The sequence below is a fragment of the Chlamydotis macqueenii genome, chromosome 8 (assembly GCF_036417535.1).
Source record: "Chlamydotis macqueenii isolate bChlMac1 chromosome 8, bChlMac1.mat, whole genome shotgun sequence".
NCBI classification, from domain to species: domain Eukaryota; kingdom Metazoa; phylum Chordata; class Aves; order Otidiformes; family Otididae; genus Chlamydotis; species Chlamydotis macqueenii.
In genome coordinates this window covers 21,180,840-21,202,251 of record NC_141563.1, presented here as the reverse complement: position 1 = coordinate 21,202,251, position 21,412 = coordinate 21,180,840, and the positions used below count along the sequence as shown (strand labels likewise).

At 37.8% G+C, this 21,412-nt stretch overlaps 1 long non-coding RNA gene across 8 annotated transcripts in view; it reads right to left on the bottom strand.

The window, feature by feature from the left end:
* LOC147599956 (uncharacterized) overlaps positions 1-21,412 on the bottom strand; it is a 502,172-nt gene that overhangs the window by 334,878 nt on the left and 145,882 nt on the right. For 7 of the 8 annotated variants that reach the window (XR_015259213.1, XR_015259210.1, XR_015259212.1 and 4 more), the window contains one exon: positions 11,200-11,249. This is a non-coding gene — a long non-coding RNA (uncharacterized LOC147599956). Of the gene's footprint in view, positions 1-11,199; positions 11,250-21,412 lie in introns of those variants that run through there. The other variant, XR_015259214.1, reaches the window with a different exon arrangement.

The window sequence follows — 21,412 nt, the reverse complement described above, 5'->3', positions numbered from 1 at the left end:
AAGTCTTCCCTATTGGCAAGGAAATCAAGCAACTGCCCAAAGTCATACAAAAGAAAATCTGGGGCAGAACTAGAAATAAAAAAAAAAAAGAAGAAAGCTCCACTTTTCAGTTGTTCTGAACAGTATCTGAAGTCTACACTTACCCCAAGGTGTGCAGCAAGTGCTCGTGATGAGAGAGTGCCTGTTGCTTCTTTTTCAGAAGACAGCTTGTGAGCAAGGTGAGCAGCCTACGAGGTGTCGTTCTGACTCTTTTCTCTCTGGGGCCACATATCAGACAAATAAACTTCTACCTATTTAATCTAATCCAATTATGTTCAGCATTTCATCCACAAAATAAGAATCCCACTGTAACTCAGGCCTGTCACTTACACACTGCATCTGTGGACACGCAGATACGTACACATCTGGCAAAATTCCTTCTGAAAAAAGAGGAGAAAAAAGACTGGATTTGATGTAATGCCTTTCCCCCCCCCCCCCCCCCCCAGGAAAGGTAATTGCAAACAGAGTATTAGATCTTAGCATTTAAAGGCTCTTTAATGTAATTAAATTTAAACATGAAAGCAGTGTATTTGACCTCCACCGGACTACTTTAAAGCATAAAGACACCCCTGTAAGCAAAGGGATGGCAGGATGGACGCTTAAGAGTACAACAATATATTTGCATCTGTTCGTTAGAGGCACTGAATTACTGCAGTCAAGATTTTAAATACTACATCACATTTTGCAAATATTCTTTCTAAATACATTGTAAATCATACAGAAGAAAGTAGATCGATGTCCAAAAGAAACTGCTTTAGTTAAAAAGCCATATTTTGTCTAAAAGCTTTACATGCACTCTGACAAAGTAGTTGTATTTTAATAAATTTAAATGTATTAGATTTTTCCACAGATTCTATAAATTTAAGACAGCTAAAATTATTTCAATATTTCCAGAATACCCAAGATCCATGGTCTCCTGGCAACTAGCAATCACATGGCCGTGGAGGTTCTGGCCTACTGTTACAATGCCGTTGTATGTTTGGTTGATGATTTATTCAAACCCAGTTCCAAACCTGCTGTTAGCTCCCTCATTGCTTTAATGCAGCTAGTCTACCATTCATAACTGTCAAGAACCAATTCATTGGCACTTGGGCTTATTAAGCACCCAAACTGTGTAGTGAACATACTCCGTTTTGTGCCTGAGAATGTGAATAAACACTATACTTTACACTCATTTAAACTGATCTCTGATGTTTTTAACAACATGCAATATTTTTATCTTGTTATCAAGATATTCAACCATGAGCTCCAAAGAACAGATTGGGGACAGCTCAGTGATAGCAGGTGGCACTAAGCCGGCTGCCTCCTTCCTAATGGGGCACAGACACAGGGAGAGGTCGGCTCAATACACCGCTCTGCAGTAAGTTACCGTGTGGACAGAGTACAAGGCTTCTGATTTTACAGAGAAACAGGAAGGACAGGCTCATCTTCTGGATGCAACACTGTGCTTGGAGAAACAGCAACAGACTTCTTTTCTTAACTAGTGACTTACTGCTTTCTTTGAAAGGAGAAAGATCGCTCTGGCAATTAAAGAAGTAATCACAGTGGATATTTACCCTATTGAGGACAATATATCAATTCTCTTGGTCAAACACACCAACTGTATAAATAATATAAAGAGAAAATGGGTTTTGAAAATAAAGTATTACTTAACAAGTGCACTTATATTTTAATCTAACTCTGTTAATTCAATAGTTCCAAAAAGGCATTTTTTAATTGGAGGCTTTAATAGTTTTTTATGATGAATAACGTGACAATATGATTTCCCTCCATTCTGTACACAGAAGGAACGTTCTAAAATGTGTTGCCACAATTACGCAGCAGCAGTACGCATGCTATTTAACGTGAGCCTGGGAATAAAGCTCGTTCAAACAATTTGGTTTAAAACAATCATAAATAGCCACTTTAACATAATGATTCTAGTATAGTATGTTTTGCTTGAATTTCAAGGATTCTGGTGGGGAAAACATAACATTCTGAGCACTAATTTAATTTAAATTAGGACTACTGTAAAATTCAGGTTCTGACCAAACAGCAATTAAATAAAGTATGAGGTTGTTTTTTGGCTTTTTGTTTTTGTTCTGGCACAAAGGACTCAATATTTCTCAGTAAGGAAATATTATTAAAAATATCTAAAGATGCCAGTGAGAATAATTGGGAGGGTCAGGAGGTTTTTTCTCGAGTGTTTGTTGCTGTTTTGTCCATCCCATCAAAAATTTCAACTGAGAAGTAAAATGGCACTCTGTCTTCTGGACAGCTTGATGTTTGTCTTCACTGTCAAGTAAAAAAGGGATGCAATTCCATTCATACAGAAAAAATTAGACTAATGCAGAAAATACGATAAAACAGAACAACTCACAATGACAACCAGCCGTATCACACGTTAAGGGGTCTAGACTCCTTTCATACACAGAGACTAACACACAGGGCCCTAATGAGTCGAGGTTGTTGATAAAGAACAAACGTACTTTCTTATGAGCTATCTACATTTTCATGAAGAAGATGTTAACATAAATAACTTCTTAAAATCATTGCAACATAAATTAACTACACTACACTTCAAGCCTGATGCTGTAAACACAACAGGCCTCATTCATTGCATTCAGGAGTGGCTGCAACAGGGCTACTCTGCATTACGCCTGGGAGCCCTCCTGGGAAACATCCTAGAAGAAGTATTGGGAGAGTCATGAGACAGAAGTATGAATGCAGATGTAGCTTTTTCAGAAGGACAGTTGCCTTAGAAAATTAATCATTATTCATTTCCTACAAGACTTTCAGTTCAAATTCATAGCTTCCTTTAAAATAAACACAGTAGACAGTTCTTCAGGCTGTAGTGTCATTAAATTTAACTAGCCTTGAACTGGCAAATATATACAGTGTTCGGACTTTATCTTAAAATAAAGCTTACTACTGCTTCAAGCTAATCAAAATCTTTTGCAAACTTGGAAAAAAGGTTAGAGCACTTTCACCTCTAGATCTTTTTTCGTAGTGACCTATGGAAATAGTTGTTCTTTGGAAAGGCAAGGAGATGTGCAGCACTCTTAATGTCTCTTTCAATATATTACACTGAATGCTGTTAATTTTTCAGATGCACAAAGCAATTCAGTATTGTCTTACTCTTCCAGAATATTTACTGATTACCCTGGGATGACATCAGATGGAAATTTAAGTAGAATCAATATTGGTTAGCTTCTATAGTGATCTATTGGTTAGATTCTATAGTGATCACATCTACAGGAGATAAGGTAGAGGGAAACTTCACGAGCCAGGTAACGTCGGTTTTGATTTCATGTATAAGTTGAACTCTCAACTCCCACACAAAATGTGTGTTTACTGGAAAAAAAAACATACAAACATTACTTCTTCCCTTACTCTTCCATATTTGAAAGATTAACAACACAGCAAATCTGAATAAGGTTTTTCTTTAATTACTTACCACTGCTAATCATACCTCAGGGCCTTGTGTTTTCACAGAGGCTGAAAGCCATTGCAAGGTCTATATGTCCCCTTTTGTAAGCTATCTTCCACAAAAGATGCCCTCCTTTCCTTGTAGATCTCAGACCACATAGCCCTGGCCTTTTGCTCCGCCTATTCAATCTTGCTCAAGCATTCTCACTTTTCAGCTGTTAACAGGAGGGTGAGTTTTTATCCCACAAAAGCAGCATGACAAACTGCAAGTGGTGTTTCCACATACTGCCCCGTGAAAGAATAGAGAGATGTATGTACATGAAGTTTCTTGATTACAGTATTGTACCTGTACCAAAAAGGTGTCCAGAAGCAAAATTTTAAATCCTTAAAATATCTCCTCCACGCTTTACATATGTATCCCATATTTCTTGAAAAATAACATTCTAACATTAAGTTAGGTATGGGAGATGATCAGGTAAGCAAAGCACAGTTAATGTCACCTTTAAATATAAAGAGATTAGCACACCTCTGCTTTACTAAAAAGGAGAACTACATTTGGTCACACTCAAAATGGCAGAGAGGGAAGACTCATAACTCCAGGCAAATTCAGAAGCAGAAGCAATACAAATTTTTCCAACTTGTGTATGAAAATCCCAAAGACAGTAAACTAGTCACTGAGGATGAGGAAGTATTTATCTATTGCCTGTAAGCACCAAGGCAGCCTTCTTTATTAGTGTAATGAACAAAGCAACTGGAATTACTGCACACATTCAGATAAAACACAGGTCAGATGGTTAGTCTGCTCCCTTCCAGAAAGTGATATTCAGCAACTCTGTTCACAGTGTAGGTCTCATGTCAAGAGAACGGATGAGTGTTCCTGAGCTCTTGCGTAGGGTAGGTCTCTCTGGCTGCCTTGTGTATTCAGCCTCCACACTCAGAATCTCTGCCAGCTCAGAATCTCTGCCAGCTCAGATGAAATCCATAATATTTTTGTAACTATTGTGTTTTGACAGCATCAGAGTTGACTGATGTAATAGGTAGGAAGCAGAGAGCCTAATAAATCCTATTAAAAGTTAAAGTTTCAGTCCAATAGCCAAAGGTGCATGAGGTAATGTATCCACAGTTTTCAGTCACGGTCTCCTTTATTACAGCCTATTTCAGCCAGCCTAATCTAAAACGAATGCATTAGGTTTTGTGTTCTTGGCACAGTTGCTGCCAGTGTCTCTCTGCCCTTCCTCCTGATTTGCTTGGTAGTTTGGGAGCCTAAGGGAGGGGTGGATTAAATTGGAAAATATAAATAACAAATCAAAAATTAAAATTGATTGGATAAACAATTTCCCTTAGACTGTTTCTTAATAAGTGATCGATTTTTTAATCAATATTCATTATTTCTTAGAACATACCAAACTGTTTATTGAATAAATGAATGGCTAGAACTACAATGACATGAAATCAAATAGGTGATCCAATTTCTTTAATAACATGGGCTGAACAGGCCACCTCATCGTACCTGGTTGAAACTAAAAGTTGGAAACTCAAGACCATTGAGTAAGTGATTCAAATAAAGGATGCATTTTGGTTTAGGGAACATGTGTTGTCATGTTTGATATGCACAGGTGTACAGTCACATGCTGATTTGTGCGGTTCAAAGTTTCTTTCTTTTTGATACAACTTTTGTGTTCTTTCCCACAATTCTTCATTACTAAGCACACTGCAAAGCTTCTGAAATAAAATTCAGATCTGGAAAACAAGATCCGTAAAACTGTTCACTGTAAAGTCTTCAGGCATGGTAAATGGATCTCTCTAATAAGTTTTCATCCACTGGTATCAGATTCAGTGGAACATATAAACTACACGCTATATCCTAATATATACTTCAGACTATTTAATATTATTTGGCATAATGTAAAAAATAATCTCCTTTTGAGGTACAGGTGTTCAGAAGTTCTTTTTTTTCAGTTGAAGAAAAAGCACTGGGGTATGAGATCTCCAAGAAATGTTTGCCCATTTGTTCTGAGCACAAGCAAGCATATTAATTTGGTTCTGCATAACACAGATTATATCGTTTACATGACCTTCAACTCACAAAATTTCTTCCAGTACATGGAAATACTTAACCTTCATTTGTACTCATAATATACATGATTCTGCTTCCTATGAAAATATATAAACTGTACTAATCAACTGTTAATTATTTTGTAGGAGCACTCACTTTAACATCTATTTTAACTTGTCACAATTAATTTAACATATGATCACACGGCAAGATCATTCTATAGCTCTGCAGAGACAAAAGTATGAAATAACCTGCGCAATGAAAGGAATCAGAAGGATAGCAGTTTCAGTTTGTACACATTTTGTAAATGAATTGCATGTGTTCGTTGCTGTCACAATTAATTACAAAGGAATCAAATACCAATCTATCATGCTATGTTGTCATCTACAATAACATTAACTAATATAATAAGAAGAACTTTCATTCAATTCACTTTTGTAGATCACAGATTTCTGCAAATGGTAAAACCAGAAATCTGGCCCATGGTAAAACCAGAAATCTAATCTGAAGTCTGAATCTTGAAATCTAATTTCACTTTCAGTGTCAATCTGCCTTACAACACTGCTTCCTGAAAATAAAGCTGTAAGTTCTGAAAGCAGTCTCCAAATACTTAATGAGCATAACGTATAATTAAATGGAAGAACATCAACAAAAGCAGGAAAAAATTTAGCAAAGGGTCAGGCAGACTTAATTCCTCAAGCTGCCTCTCTGCACCTACGTAGAGCTTTAGCAAAAGCAACCCGCAAGGGTTTGTATTCAGGGAACAGCTGCCACCCTAACCTTGAGGTTCAAAACTGTTAACTATTGAAATGAAGCGGTTTCCTGCTGCAGGATATAAATATTCTGCAGGAATTCGAGTCCAGTTGCCATCATGTGTAACACACATTTCTAGAGCATTCAGGATTATCTGACCACAGGAGAGTCATCACTGCTGACCAAAACAACACTTTCCCCTAATTCCAAGCAGAAAATCACAGGCATGAACGCTCCGGATTTCATTCACAGAGCTTTCAGCTCCCTTAGTCTGGCATTTTGCACTGCCACTTTAATATAATCTACATGAGTTTGTTAAGATCCAGTTGCCCTTTGGAAATGTTAAAAAATATGTTATTTTTCCAGTATGAACTTGCTTAAAACGGCTGTGATTGTCCTCTCGATTGAGGGAACAGGAGCCTTGGTAAACCACGCAGGAGATGAAGCAGAGGCAGTCCATGTCCCAAGGGCTGGCCAGAAGATGGTGGCAGAGAGCAGCTCTCCATTCCTCCTTCCTCTCTTGGTTTATCACGGAAATTTTAATCCTCACAGACCCCAAGGTCCTCTGGACACCTCATTACATTGCTACACAGCAGTCTCCTGACTTGTGCCCCCAACTTATGCTTTATGTTTTAAGACAACATAATAAACTCAAAGCACTGGTTTACATCCAGTTCACCCAGTTAGGCCTGGGCACTTGCACAAACGCTCTACAGCCTGGATGCACTCCACTCTCCCACATCTGCTAAAGAACCAAGTATCACGACATCAGTTTTGGTAGTGATAAAAATCAAACATTTTCTGAAGTCATTATTGCCTAAAATGTTAATGCAGTTTACTTTTTTCAAATGTGATCGATAGCTGGGGGAAAAGTGCCCATAAATTACTAAAGGCAAATACCATTCTATTAGCACTCAGGAGATTTTGCAACATTTGCCAGTCTCTGTTTTACTGGAAAAAAAAAATTAATTTGCTGAAAGCCTAGGTTTTTTTACCTATCTTTGTCTTTCTCCGTAAAAGAGGGATATTTTTATCATGAGTCATTTAGGAGATGTAATTCTAATGTACTATAGCTATAGGTTTCAATTAATGTTCCACCTCTCTGTCAGCTTTACATTCCATGTTTTATGAAATCATTAACTATTGTCATGTTTCTATTACGATACTATTTGGAAATAAAGAGATGTATGTACATGGAGATGTAAAATAAATGTATGACAGTTACTAGGAGCAACATCTGTGCACTATCATACGTGTTTACACTAATTTTCTAAAGATTGTTCCATTCATTACAGAGCATTGTTACTCGCTGTGGCACAACCCTTATTTCCATGCATTTAGGGACTGAAGCAAAGAGAGGGTAAATGAGAGCCTAATCAATACCACTTTTCATTTTGCTTCTAATGTGCTGCCTTTCCCTTTCTTTTCTTCATGAACAAATCCAAAAAAGATCCTGACGTTACAGTCATAAAATGTAATTCTTCTGCAGAAACACAGACAATAATGCTCTCTGTATTCAGGCGTATTGCATATTCTAATGGCATTTGGCTAAATTGAGTATGGATTTAACATCAAAGGCTTCATGAATTTTTCAAATGAGATATTAAAGTCAATATTTCAAGTGAAAGATATTTCAATTTAGTTGCATACACAACAATAAAAAACTTCTATAAGGCAGAGGTACTAGTGGCTGTGGTAGTATTAGTTCATTCAGGAAATTATTAGTTTATAAGAAAATCAAACAGAAGGTTGTGATACAGCAACAACACTGAATAAATTAGACCAACTGATATGCGCTAACGTACTTTATCTCTTGGAGTCTGAAGCAGAACTTGCCACTGGCATGTTCAGTGCTTCAAGCAGGCTTCGTTTGGGGATATTTTATTTATTTATTTTGTAAATTCAAACCTAGCATCAAGATTTGCATTCAGAACCTCAGAAATCTGCTTATTTTCATCTCTGAAAGGGCTAGGCCTACTGTATGCAAGAAAATCTCCCAATCTTGTTTACTTTGTAATCTAAATGCCTTTTGCTCCGTATTCTCAATGCTTATGCAATGCTGCTTCTGCTTTCACACAGAGCTATTGAACTTTCAGACTCAGCGCCCGCAAAAAGCGCACTGAGCTTTAACAAATTTCGTGTCCTAGCAGAGACAGACAAAGACTTGCAAACAATACAAACACAGAGTCCGGTGGTTCCCTTCCTTTCTTATTCCAGCATGGAATGTAGGAAAATGCCCATTAAATCTCTAAGATGTTGTCCTGTTCACACACAGGATAACAGGAACCGTAGATATACACCACTGAAAATGCAATGACTACTGATTTTGCTGTTAATTCTTATATTACTAAAAAGTAATGATAATTAATAACACTACAACTAAGAAGAAATACTGTCCTTGCAGTCATCCCCTGCTCCTACCACTACAAACACAAGAAGGTTTAATGTGGATGTGACACTTCTACAGACGCCCCCAGTCAATTCCTGCGAGCGCCCTTAAACACAGCTGGGAAGGCAAATCTCTTTGGATACCAGGGAAAAGCTACACTGGTTTAAAACTTTGATTGTCATGTAGTTTGGGCCTACAACATGGGCATTACTATAAAAAAATCTGATCCCAAAAGCATTTCCTTGAAGCCAGCGGGATGTTTGACTCTACGATATTCACCTGATGTTTCTGCACTTACAGTGAGAGCATTTTGAGGGCTCACAAGATCCAGAAAAAAAAAAAAAAAGCTGGCTGTAACTAAATGTTAAACTGCTAGGCCTATTTCTATACATCCATGGTGGCTGCTGCACTGATAGCGAATGCTGACCTGTTTTTCAGAACAAAACAAAGCTGGCAGCCTTGTAAGGAACACTTGCAGAGGCTGAGGCGTGTCATCTTCCCCCCATTCAAACACTAGGTAATTTGTAGCATTGTTTAATTTTTCCAGTTTGCATCCTGTAGGTCTTGGGGTCCTGTACAACTGTTTGTTCACCCCTAGAGCCCTTCTCAAGCTCAGTATTCAAAGTTTTATAGTATTTCCATCAAACGGAAAGTGCCACCATCTCAAAGGCAATCAGCCAGGGATAAATATCATCTTCAGAAACAGTAGTCTCAGAAAAACTATTTCTTATGGTAACAAAGATAAGGCAGAAGTTTTGTACGGTTAATAAGATCCACTAATAACTAGAATTATATTTTCAAAATTGCCTCTGGGGCTGGGGAATATGGTTTCCTTTTCTTCTGTTGTGATTTCTGGACATCGTTGAGATCGTTTTGAAAACTAAAGTTCACACTTAATGAGTCATCAGTGCATTAAAAAATTTCCAGTCAAAATTATTGAAATTTTGATCTTTTTTTAATGAAATGACTTAAAATGACACTGTTAAGATAAAAGATTCCCCCATGTTCTCCGTTTACTTTGAGAACTGGTGTTTAAGAAATCATAGAAATGATCCTCTGAATTCAATAATTTAATGTTTTCCCTCTTGATTATAGGGATGTACATAAAGTTAAGAGTACCTCTCTTGTGAGATCTATGTCAAAATGAGAGCTCAAACCATTCTTTAGAGCACTGTTAACTAAAAATGAATATTTGGAGGTAAGATCAGATGAGGAGACCAAACTGCAGGATTTCATCTTGGTCAAGCAAATGTTATGTCAATAATGAAGTCATTCACATATCATGCTGTACATGATTTTCATGTTTAATGTAAGTTTTTATTGAAAACTTACGTGTAGATTATGCATAGAAACAAACTGAAGAGATTGTGCTACTGAAAACCTGCTTTTGACTCCTTATTAACTGGTGACAATCTGCACTGATCCGCATCGCAATTCCATTGCAGATGTTGCTGACATTAAGATGTATGACAAGGAAACTACAGAAAGAGCCAATTCAAACAGGTATTTCACATTAACTCAACAATACATGCAGTGTAAAATGTCTTTCATGGGAAATGCCTTTCATTCTTTGAAATGTTATGTGTGTTATTATAAATAAAGAGTAATGAAAGTCCATTTGACAGTTACTTGATTTTCTCTAATTTCATAGCTTTCTAAAATTTACTGGTTTGTTGTTTAAGTTTTCTTCTTCCTGAAGGCTAGAGAAGGAACTGTAATTATGTAGTTAGACTGAAACTCATGGCATAGGAAAGGCTGGTTACATTTTTTTGGATCTACCATCCTTACAGCCAGTGCAAGCACAGCTGCTTTCAGACTTGTTAATACATTCTGTAGGGAATGAAAGGCTTGAAAAGGATTGTACTGCGCGTTTTCCCCCGCTCCACACAGTAAGTGGAGCTGGCAGACCACCACACGCTCCTGCACTGTGTAGAAGAACGTGTGGCATTTCATTGAGGGGGAAATAATGACTTCAGGGCACCGCAGAGGACCATCTTTGTTACAGAGGAAGAACCATAAAGGATGAAGGAAGCGGTCAAAATGCTGGGACAGTAAGGTGGGAAATGAGCGTATGACTAGGCGAAGAAGTGATCCCTGGATCACATTGTAATTCTTTCTTTTTCTTTTAATTCGTTATAGGCTAGGTCCACAGCATTAGCTCTCCATCTAGGCAGAAGATACCTCAAGCCCCTCAAAAGATTTTTTTTTAGTCTCTATCTGGGAAATGCATTTATTGTGAAGTCTCAGGTGGTTCATAGTACCTGTGACAGTCCTCCAAGCTAGGGTGAATTTTGTATGCTTTTACAGAGTGGCAAAGCAGGAAATAACTCAAGAGAACACCTTAGTCAGTAGAAATCAAAACAAAAAGCCTAAAAGGCAATCAAAAATCAAACTGTTTACCAGGCACACTATGTACAACAATAGGAACAATCTCAGTGCAAAGTATAATAAACAAATTTCTCTCGTAATGTGAACTGCATAGATGCTTTCTCCATCAGCTCCTTATATATTTTGGAAGCCACACAGTACCAGTGAAGGCAGTGGGAGAACTTACTGATTTCAGCAGTTCAGCAGCGAGCTCTGTGTGCTCGTCCACCCACCTCCCTGAAGAAAAGAAATGTTACATGTCAGAAATGAGTCCAGTAATTATCTTCTAACACAGGAGCAGTGCCAGCAACATTCTGGTAATGGCAGCATTAATGCTGAAAGTTTACATTTTCAAAAGGGAAAATATTTACAGACACAATCTGGATATTTTAACTGTCACAGGCCTCAGCGATCTGATACTGCTTAGCCTTGTGGCCAAGGCATTAAGCCACTGGTATCTATCTGCCACCAGAATAGATCTTCTCAGCACTTCTCTAGTAAGCTCAATAATTAATCCAACAAAATCTAAAGAAGAAAAGCAAGGGCCATGTCATTACTAACAAATAAGAAACAAAGAAAAAAGTTACTTCTTTAGCAAAAAGAGACCATGAAAATATTTTCTACTCTATGATATGACCAGAAAACAAAATGAGGCTGTAAAGGACTACAGTAATTCAAATTCATTGTACTCATTATAAATCCCAAAATGCAGAGAATAACTTTAACTCAGCTGCTTGATCAAATATTTCTCTTACCTGTCAAAACAAAGCAAAACAAAAAAAAAAGGGCAACAAGCTCACTTCCATAGTGGAAGAGCACACAGAAAAGACAAAGCATCTACTATATGAGTGTAATCAAACGCAGGTTTGTACCAGAAATAGAAATACCACACACTCGAAAAATACTTAAATAATGAAGTACTCTATACAATTCCAAGGAAAATTAGATGAGCCATTGAAAGGGACACAAGAGTACGCAATTAATTATATAGAATATGGTAACACTTGGCTAAAACTAGTGTGGAGTTCCTCACTTTAATGAGCACAGTCTTCACCCACAAATTAAAAATAAACAAATAAAAAAGATACAAGTATGACTTCACTTATTGGCCGTTGATCAAATTGCAATTTGTCCCAAGAGCTGCGAAGCCACTGCCTTATAACACATCAAGAACTCTTGCTTTTGACCTGATCTTTATAAAGTCTGATTTTCTTTTCTGACTATAGAAATTGCTTTTTTCCTATCAAAACATTTGAGTTTCCCTAAATGCCAACTTAATGGTTAATAGGAAAAATAGCATGATGTTTAAAGTTAAATCATGCTCACTTAACTTCATAGCATCAACACACCAACACAGAACAGAAGCGTGTTTCCTTAAGCGGAGGGCTGTACAATACAGCAAGCAGTCCAGTTAGTGCGCAATGTTGCTGATGTTAATTGCAAACTTTAATAGCTAAAAAGAATAGTGTAAATCTTTAACATTCATATATTACCATAACTTTTAAAACAGCAGTTTTCATTAATCATACAATGGCATGCTTCTTCATTTGCAGCCAGCTGATTTAAACACAGATATATTGTCCTGAACATCGCAGAAATTGCAGGCACTCAGGCATTCTTTCAAAACTGTGTTTTCGGAGCCTTGTTTCATCACTCAGCCACGTATTTCAGATTACAAACATTGTAAAAGATTCCAGCGTAGAAATGGACAAAAAAGATCCTAAATAACAGAATGAAGGGCATACATTTTCTGCCAAAACAAGAATAAAGATTCAAGTAAAAAATGGCTGATTCAATTGTCTCCATCCTATTACTGCAGCATTTCAAACATAATTAAAATAAACTGATTTGAATTTTTGATAAGCCTGAAAATGGCTTGATAAACTACGGATAGACATCTGTAGCTTTAAATTTCTACTTATGTGAATCCAAATATCTAAAAGTATTTGAAACACAGGGAAGTCTATGCTGAAAACAAAGTTATTTCTTAGAGAATGGGTCAATAGCCTAGAGATCTTAAGGAATTTATTGTCCAAATCTGAATGAACCTCACATGAGTTAGATACCTGAAAAGGAATAGTTAAGATGCAAAATACAATTTAATCTCTGACCTAGGTCCTCAAACATATTTACTCAGGGATTGTAGCTCAAGAAGGGATGCACTGGGTGTATCACTAAGCTCTTAATACACAAACAGGCAAAAATCGGTATGCATGACTGCTTTGGAAGGTGGCTGAGGAAGGCTGAGATTTCCAGCTGGTAGAGGAATGATCATTTCTTTACCTACATTTCTGAAATGTACATGAAGGATAAGAAAGGAGCTATTGTAGATTTTTACCACCAGCTTGTGAGAGGCTGAAGCAGAGAAAGATTTCTGAATGCACAGCCCACATTTGATGTTTATCAAGAAGTCTGCAGATCTGAACCTGCAGTGTTCAATATTCAGATATGGAGAAAATACATTGTGACTGCATAAAACGAGTTTTGGGCAAAGAATGAAAGGGGCAGAGGTTGAGATGAGGTTTCTTTTAGATTAGCTTGAAATATTCTCTCGATCATTCTCTTTATAAAAAGTATTTCTCCTACAGTAAAGTATTTATTTTCATTAACAGAATCTCTTTTCAAGTCTTTTCATAGGCATTTTTTTAATTTGGTACCCTTGATATTCAATATTATTTACTGTACAGTATCATTTACTATCACGATTTACTGAATATCTAACTCTACAAATAATGAATACATACTTTGCTAGTTCTGGAATCTCAGCTGCCTATTCCATGGGTCATTTTTTAAAGTACTGTTTACCTACAAGACAATTTGGCTAATAATTGATAAGTTAATGGACTAGCCAAGGTACTTCTTACAATGAGTCCTCAAAATTTGGTGCTGTACTTTATAATCTCTATAGAGATTTCATAAACTTTTGAGAATATACCTTGTGACTATTGCTACACTTACACATACAGACAACTGGAAAAAAATATCAGCATAGGCTGTTATAAGGGACAATTTACAGATACAATTCTGAGTCAGACTGAAGCAGATTTGATTTTAATAGATGGGGTTGAAGGTATGTTGTGTTTTTAAAGTTCTCTTCTCTTATGAGGACTTGGATGGTCATAAAATGTTCTCAATAAAAAAAATAAATCCTCATGTGTAAAGGTAACATTCTGCAAAGGTGTTTAGAATATTTTGTGATGGAATCGCTAAAAAGCTCTCTCACTACCAAAAGCCACTTCCAGACTTTTCTGTACAGCCTGTACCATCGCTATTCAGTCACACCTTTTACCCTTTGGGCCTGATAAATCATCCACTGAAACCTCTTCACAGCCTTAGTGGCCTCTGGATCAGAGAGTCCTTCAGTTCTTATCCTGTACTGTCAAACCGTTACAAAACCAAGTGGCAAAGTCAGTGGGTAACATCGCTGCCTTGTCTGGTAAGGGTCTGCATTAAAAAAAACCAAACAAACCCAACCGCATTTCATACCACAGAAACAAAACTGTGCTGTTTTCTACATAGGTAAGGGTGATGCACAGAAGTAGAAATTTGGAATTTATCTTTCTTATCTGTTTTCCACTTCTAACACATAGAAGTGTAATTTGTTCATTATAATTTGAAGAACAGAATACAGTGTCTGCCCATTATCTGCCTGATAAACGCATTCCGATGAATCAACTGCACAACAGATAACACAAACAATACATTGAAAGATCCCGTGGAAGACGGGGTACTGCACACCTCATTCTCTCTGTGGATGCAGCCCTATGAGCCAGGAGCCACACAGTACAATAATCTTTTACAGAATGGATTATTATTTTTAAAGCACCATAAGGAGTCTTGCACACCATCAGACAGGATTAGTTATTATTCCTCTAATACTCATTGCCTACCAGTGAATATATACTGGACACAATAAACTACACGTTTATAATTATAATTTATGTAGATATTTCCACAGATTTTCTTGGAGAATGGCATTTTGCTGTGAAATACTTTTAGAATCAGGAACCAAGAGCTGTTCAGTTTTAACCTTCCTGCCAGTAACGGTTCTTGAGCCCTTCAGTGAACTCTTCGGCATTTGTACAATGAAGATACAAACACCTGCTTGCTTACCTAGAGAGGGGTACTGGAAAGCAATTCAGCCTTCAGAACCAAAAGCCAAGTCTAGCAAATTCATAAAGTATTGCACAGTGCACTGCAATCCCAGCGTCACTTCGGCACCCTATTATATGTTCTTTCCATGCTTTCCAGGGTAAGTTTAAATCTCTTTTTGACCTTCAAGCCTGTAGATAGTTAGAGCTGCTAAACTATAATCACAGAATTTGTCCCCCTGACTTCAGGAGGATTAATTAGATGCCAAAAGGTATGGAAGTAAGCGTATGTTTGCAGAGTGAGGTCTACATTTGGTGAGGGCCAATTTTCCCAATTTAAAACATACAAATAAAAATCATGCCTAATTTGCTTCCATTACTAATGCTTTATATACTATATAATTGGAAGCAAATTAGATGCTTTATTTTAAATTGTTTACATACAAATCTTATTTTCTTAAAGAGTAGAAATTAACAGCTATTTCTCTTCTAATTTGATGCCTGTTGTCACATATTACAAAGACTGAGCATAAGGGGCTTTATCTTTTAACATCATCTCACTAGGTACTGAAGTGAAACATTTGATACGACACTACCCAACTGAAATCAAATAATAAATAAATGGAATTTTCCAATAAATGGAAAAATAAGGTTTATTAACCTAGGACAGTTTCATATTTGATGCACACACAACAAAGTTTCCCCATCCATTTTAAAGATACTGCCTGTATTCTTCATACAAATTACAAGAGAATGACTCATGAAACTGAGAATGTTATTAAATAATATAAAACATAGAAACATAGAATGGTTTGGGTTGGAAGTGACCTTAAAGATCACCTAGTTCCAACCCCCTGCCATGGGCAGGGACACTTTCCACTAGACCAGGTCATTCAAAGCCCTGTCCAACCTGGCCTTGAACACTTTCAGAGAGGGGTCATCCACAATTTCTCTGGGCAACCTGTTCCAGTGCCTCACCCCTCTCACAGTAAAGAATTTCTTCCTTATGTCTAATCTAAGATCTACCGTCTTCCAGTTTGAATCCATTACCCCTTGTCCTAGCACTACAGGCCCTTGTCAAAAGTCCCTCTCCAGCTTTCTTGCAAACCCCCTTTAGGTACTGGAAGAATGCTATAAGGTCTCCCTAGAGCCTTCTCTTCTCCAGGCTGAACAGCCCCAACTCTCTCAGCCTGTCCTCAGAGGAGAGGTGCTCCAGCCCTCTGATCATCTTCATGGCCCTCCTCTGGACTCACTTCAACGGGTCCATGTCCTCCTTATGTTGAGAGCTCCAGAGCTGGATGCAGTACTCCAGGAGTGGTCTCATGAGAGTGGAGCAGAGGGGCAGAATCACCTCCCTTGACCTGCTGGCCATGCTTCTTTTGATGCAGCCCAGGATGCGGTTGGCTTTCTGGGTTGCAAGCGACCATTGTTGGCTCATGTTTGGCTTCTCATCCACCAACACCCCCAAGTCCTTCTGCTCTCAATCCATTCACCACTTAGCCTATATTTGTGCTTGGGAATGCCCTGAACCACGTGCAGGACCTTGCTCTCGGCCTTGTTGAAGTTCGTATATAGTTAGCATCCTTTTGTTAAACTGTCACTGCATTTCTCAAAAGAACTTGACTCTTTCTCTTCCAAAGGAAGTAAAAAAGTCTCACAAACACCAGTTAAAGACTCATTCTCTCAAAGATAGCTCAGTAAAAAATAATGACAACTGATAGCAGAGTGTAAGACCTTAAATTTGTGAAACAAGACACAAGTAATCAGGATTTCATAGAAATGGAACTGCATTATTTTTGCATCATTGACAGATCAAGGTTCAGAATAGTCTGACTATCTTAAATCTCTTGTTTCTCTCTCTGCCTCGCTCCTCAACTGAACATATGTGAATATCATCCTGGGTCTACCACATGTTGAAGCATAATTGCTTGTGTATTAAACTAGTACAGGTACTTTCCACTCCCGCTCCATACCTGACCAAAGAGTCAGTGAAGGCAGAGTTACTACCATCAATCATATGTCATTCAGAGCTCCATTTTCTTGCAAGTGCCATGACAACACATTCACTGTGGAAGGATATAGGACATATGAATAAAAGAGACTTTTTGTGATGTACAAAGTGAAAACAAACCCCATTAAAACACAGATTATTTTTTCACCGACAAAAACATAGCAAACAAATGGCCTAGATGGAACTTCTCCAAGCTTGTGGGCAGAAGGAAAATAAAAGGATAAACACTACCTTCCCTGCCTTCCTTGGTTTTTAAATGCTGATATCACCTATGTTTCATCCCTATCTACAATTCTATGACTCTCGTCAATTCTTCTCACTTATGCCCATGACAACTACATCTATCATAACCAGGAAAAGAAAATCTAAAAATATTATGTCCTTTGGGGTCTAGAACACAAGCCCCCTTTCTTCAATTACTCCTGGAATAAGTTCCCTAACCTTGATGAAGCCGTAGGTATTTAGAACTTGTTCTATCCTGTGATCACTGAAGCTTGTGAAGGAGACACATTTCTCTATTAAATCCTTACCACTTCTTTACAGCAGCCATCAGATTACATAGAAATTATTTTCAAAGCTACAAAATTACCTCATTCACAGCCAAATCTGAAACTACACAAAATTTAGTAACTGTGAAATAGTTGCTCCTCTCCAACCACATCACGGCTTTCTCTCATTTGGAGGATTCATACCAGTCATGAGAGTTTTTATATTACTTGTATTTTTCAAAACTCCTTAACAATGGTGCTCATAACTTGAAAGATAATATAAAGAATTTCATCTGTTAATATGTCCCACTCCTCAGAACACAGTGTATAAACTCTGATGTCTCACACCCTACAAGCAGGAGGCAATGCTGAGTATACCGTTTGGCAGAAGAAGGGCAGAAATGGAAGTCAGGCTGCCTGTGGAACACTCTTCAGGTAGTTCAGTCTCTTTAACAAACACTTCCCACGCAGTTCTGGATCCAAGTAATTCCAACACTGTCTGTTTTCTAAGAACACCAGATCCTTAATGGAAAAACTGCTGCTAGCTATGTGTTCATTAGAATTGGAAATGGAGAGTCACTCTTCTAGCCTGGAGCCAGAAGGTGGGCTCTCTTGGAGGCAGGGTTGATAGCTTTTGAATACCAGATGAAGTCTATAGATACAAGACTGGTGTCAAATGACAAGAGCCTTAAGCAGATGGATGACAGTGTGTGTGCACTATAGGCTGTTGTTAATTTACTAGCTAGAGATAATGCTTCTTTAAAATTAAAAATGAGTCATTGGAAAACAGCCCGAGAGGCCATAGCCTGCAGATTTCAGGCCTCCTGGCAGGCCTGCATGGTGGGGGATACGTATTTGAGAGTTATGAAAATTAAAATTGCATGTTAGAGAGAAAGAAAATGTAATTGTTTCTGTTGCTAGCTATTTAAGCTATTCATAGTCTGAATCTGTAATTCACAAGTACATTTTCAGTAAAACAGAATAAACTAGTCATAGTAACTCATAGACAAGATACAGATGAGCAGTGGCAAAGATGTGTAATATTAATGACTTGTCAAATGTCAAGATGTAGGGTTTACGTTTTTAACCATGCTTTTATTATTTTAGCATGACCATATACAAAGTCCTTTCTTTTCACTATTCCTCTACATAGGACTTCTCACTGCCATTGGGTTATGTTGGAAAGGGCACTTTTCCTCTGCTTTGATCTTGAGATGACAATTTCCTGTCATATCTCTTGCGAGAGTGTCAATATATTTCCATATCATTACATAGACAGGGATGTCTCACTGTTTCCTTGCTCCAAATACATGACCAGACACCAGATTCAGTATAAAATTTCTGAGAGAGTCTAGTTTGATAAAGAAGCAACTTATCACCAAAGGCAAAAAAGGGAACTGCAGAGAATGAGTACACACTGCAACACTTCTCATGCTGGTCTCTGAGGGCTAGCGTCCACCATACCATCGAGAACTTACTGGGGCACTCATCACCATTTAAGTTTAAGAAAATCGTGAGGAATTCAAACAATCTGCTGTCCAGAGAAGCTGGACTCTGGCTGTCTAAATAGTCAAAACTGTTCTTGATCCCTACAGGTATTTATCAAAGGCACTGAAACAATTTAACTCATTGCCTTACAACCAGATTCTGTCAGACCTGAAAAACATGCTGTAGGAAACACAACCCTAAAACCTAGATGCTTCCTTTAATATTATCATCTATCCAATGTAGAAATAACAATGCCTAACAATTTTACAGCACCTTTTGCTCCTGCAGATGTTGGTGTCCATTGAATATTACTATCCCTACCATCCCAGTTTAAAGACACAAAGGAACAAAGTGATACATTAGTTAGTGACAAAGCCAGAAAAAGAACCCAGTCTTTGTGACACCCAGTCCTGTATCCTTGCAGCTGGACCACAGGGTTCACATAGTCTTAAATCCATAACACCACTGGGGTGATGTAGAAAGCCCACCAACTCCATTTCAACACACTCTACACCAACTCAGCACCACTGAGCTCAGCAGTATTACCCATGGTTAACACACAAGTGAATGAGGGTAGAATTAAATATGAGATATTTTAAGAGATGTTCTTCAAAGCTTAAAAAGAAATGAGGGGAAAAAAGGGAAGAATATGCATACAGTGATTTAGTTATCCTGCATAATATATTATAATCAAGGTCACATATAAATATTTATGTACTGCGCACTGCCCGTGCAATATTGTACCGACTCCTCTCAGACAGTGACAGTGACAGAGACCTCTGTGCACTAACTGGCATTTTTCAGCTTTAGAAAACTTTAAGACAGAAGCATCAACCACAGAGGCTTTAGTCACAAACATGCCCAGGTACTTCCGTGCAGCAGCAGCAATGTGAAAGCACTTTTCACTTCCACTTGAAGGTGAAAGGCTGACTTTACAAAAAAGTTTCTCTCTTTTTTTTCAGTCCTATACAACACCACCTGTCTCATCAGCAGGACCACACTAAAAGGATGGGCCTCAAGGCACCTCAGTCCCAAGATTCTCCATGCCTCATTCTTCATCCATGCTGCTAGTAATGTACCATCACTGGCACAGTTACACCTGAACACTCTGGTGCTGCCAAACACCTGGCTTGATTTTCCACTGTCCAAATGAAAAATAAGCATAATCTGCTTTTTGAGGATACAGCAAATGAGGGAGTTCATGACAAATTGTGTTGGTTTATGCAGAATAGTGATAATAAGATACAAATGAGAATTTTTTGCTTAATGAATAATACTAATCACGTTTCAACAAATGCTGTGCCCTTCTAATTAGAGAGAATGCATAAAATCAGCTTAATTTATTTGTGACTAGTTATAGATAGTTTAAATATTTACTAGAGATTTACTCTAACGTTTGAAATTATTTTAAACAGTTCTTCCAGTACAAGCAGATCTAGTAACGTAAAGGTGGTTACAGCTCTAACTTCTGCCCTCCCTTTCGTTATGCAGCGTGTGATGTATACCCTCAGTTTTCAAGATGCAAGAGAAAGGATATTATTGATTTACATGCTAATTCTCCAACTGTTACTAATTTCCTTGATTCCTGCTTCCAAAGTTGCACTTCCAACATTCATCACTGTAGTACACTAGAGGGGCTGAGCATCTTTTTCAATAAATTACAGGAACTATGACTAATTATAGTGATATTAACTATGCAAAGTAATGTGTAACTTAAAATGGATACGTTTATCATTTCAAATTATGCTTTTGACTCTTGATGGCCTAATACATGGATGCTTTTCTTTTTTTTAATATAGATTATGAACTGTGCTTTTTTTTTTAAATCTGTTTCACAGATATAGGCATACCTTGTGAATTTGATGAATGGAAATAAATCATTTACATCCCATAAAATGTTTAGTGGGTAGAGGACAAGATTAGCACCAAGGGCAAGTAGGGCCAAATCCTGATTGTTTTAGCCAAGCACTCAGGATTTAGATTGAGCAGCCATTAGCATGTGTTTGGCCCACAGGATTTGTACCATATACTTTATGTCTTCCTAACGCTACAGAGCTAATCATGCGAGTTGCTTGGCTGACAACAGCAGCAGTGCCTAGCGTGCAAAGCAAAACCATCAAGTGTAACTGGCTTTCAACAGTATGCAAAGTATGTTGCAAAGGCTTAAGACAGAGAAGCGTTAAAACAATGGCAGTGCAGTTGTGCCCAGTGTAAGAACCTGCAGAGCAGCAGGGCTTTCCAGCTCGCATGTGGCACCTTATTGTTAGAGCTCTCCTTCCAATCTGGCAGAAATGCAGCCTCTGCCATCTCTGTCGTTTTCAC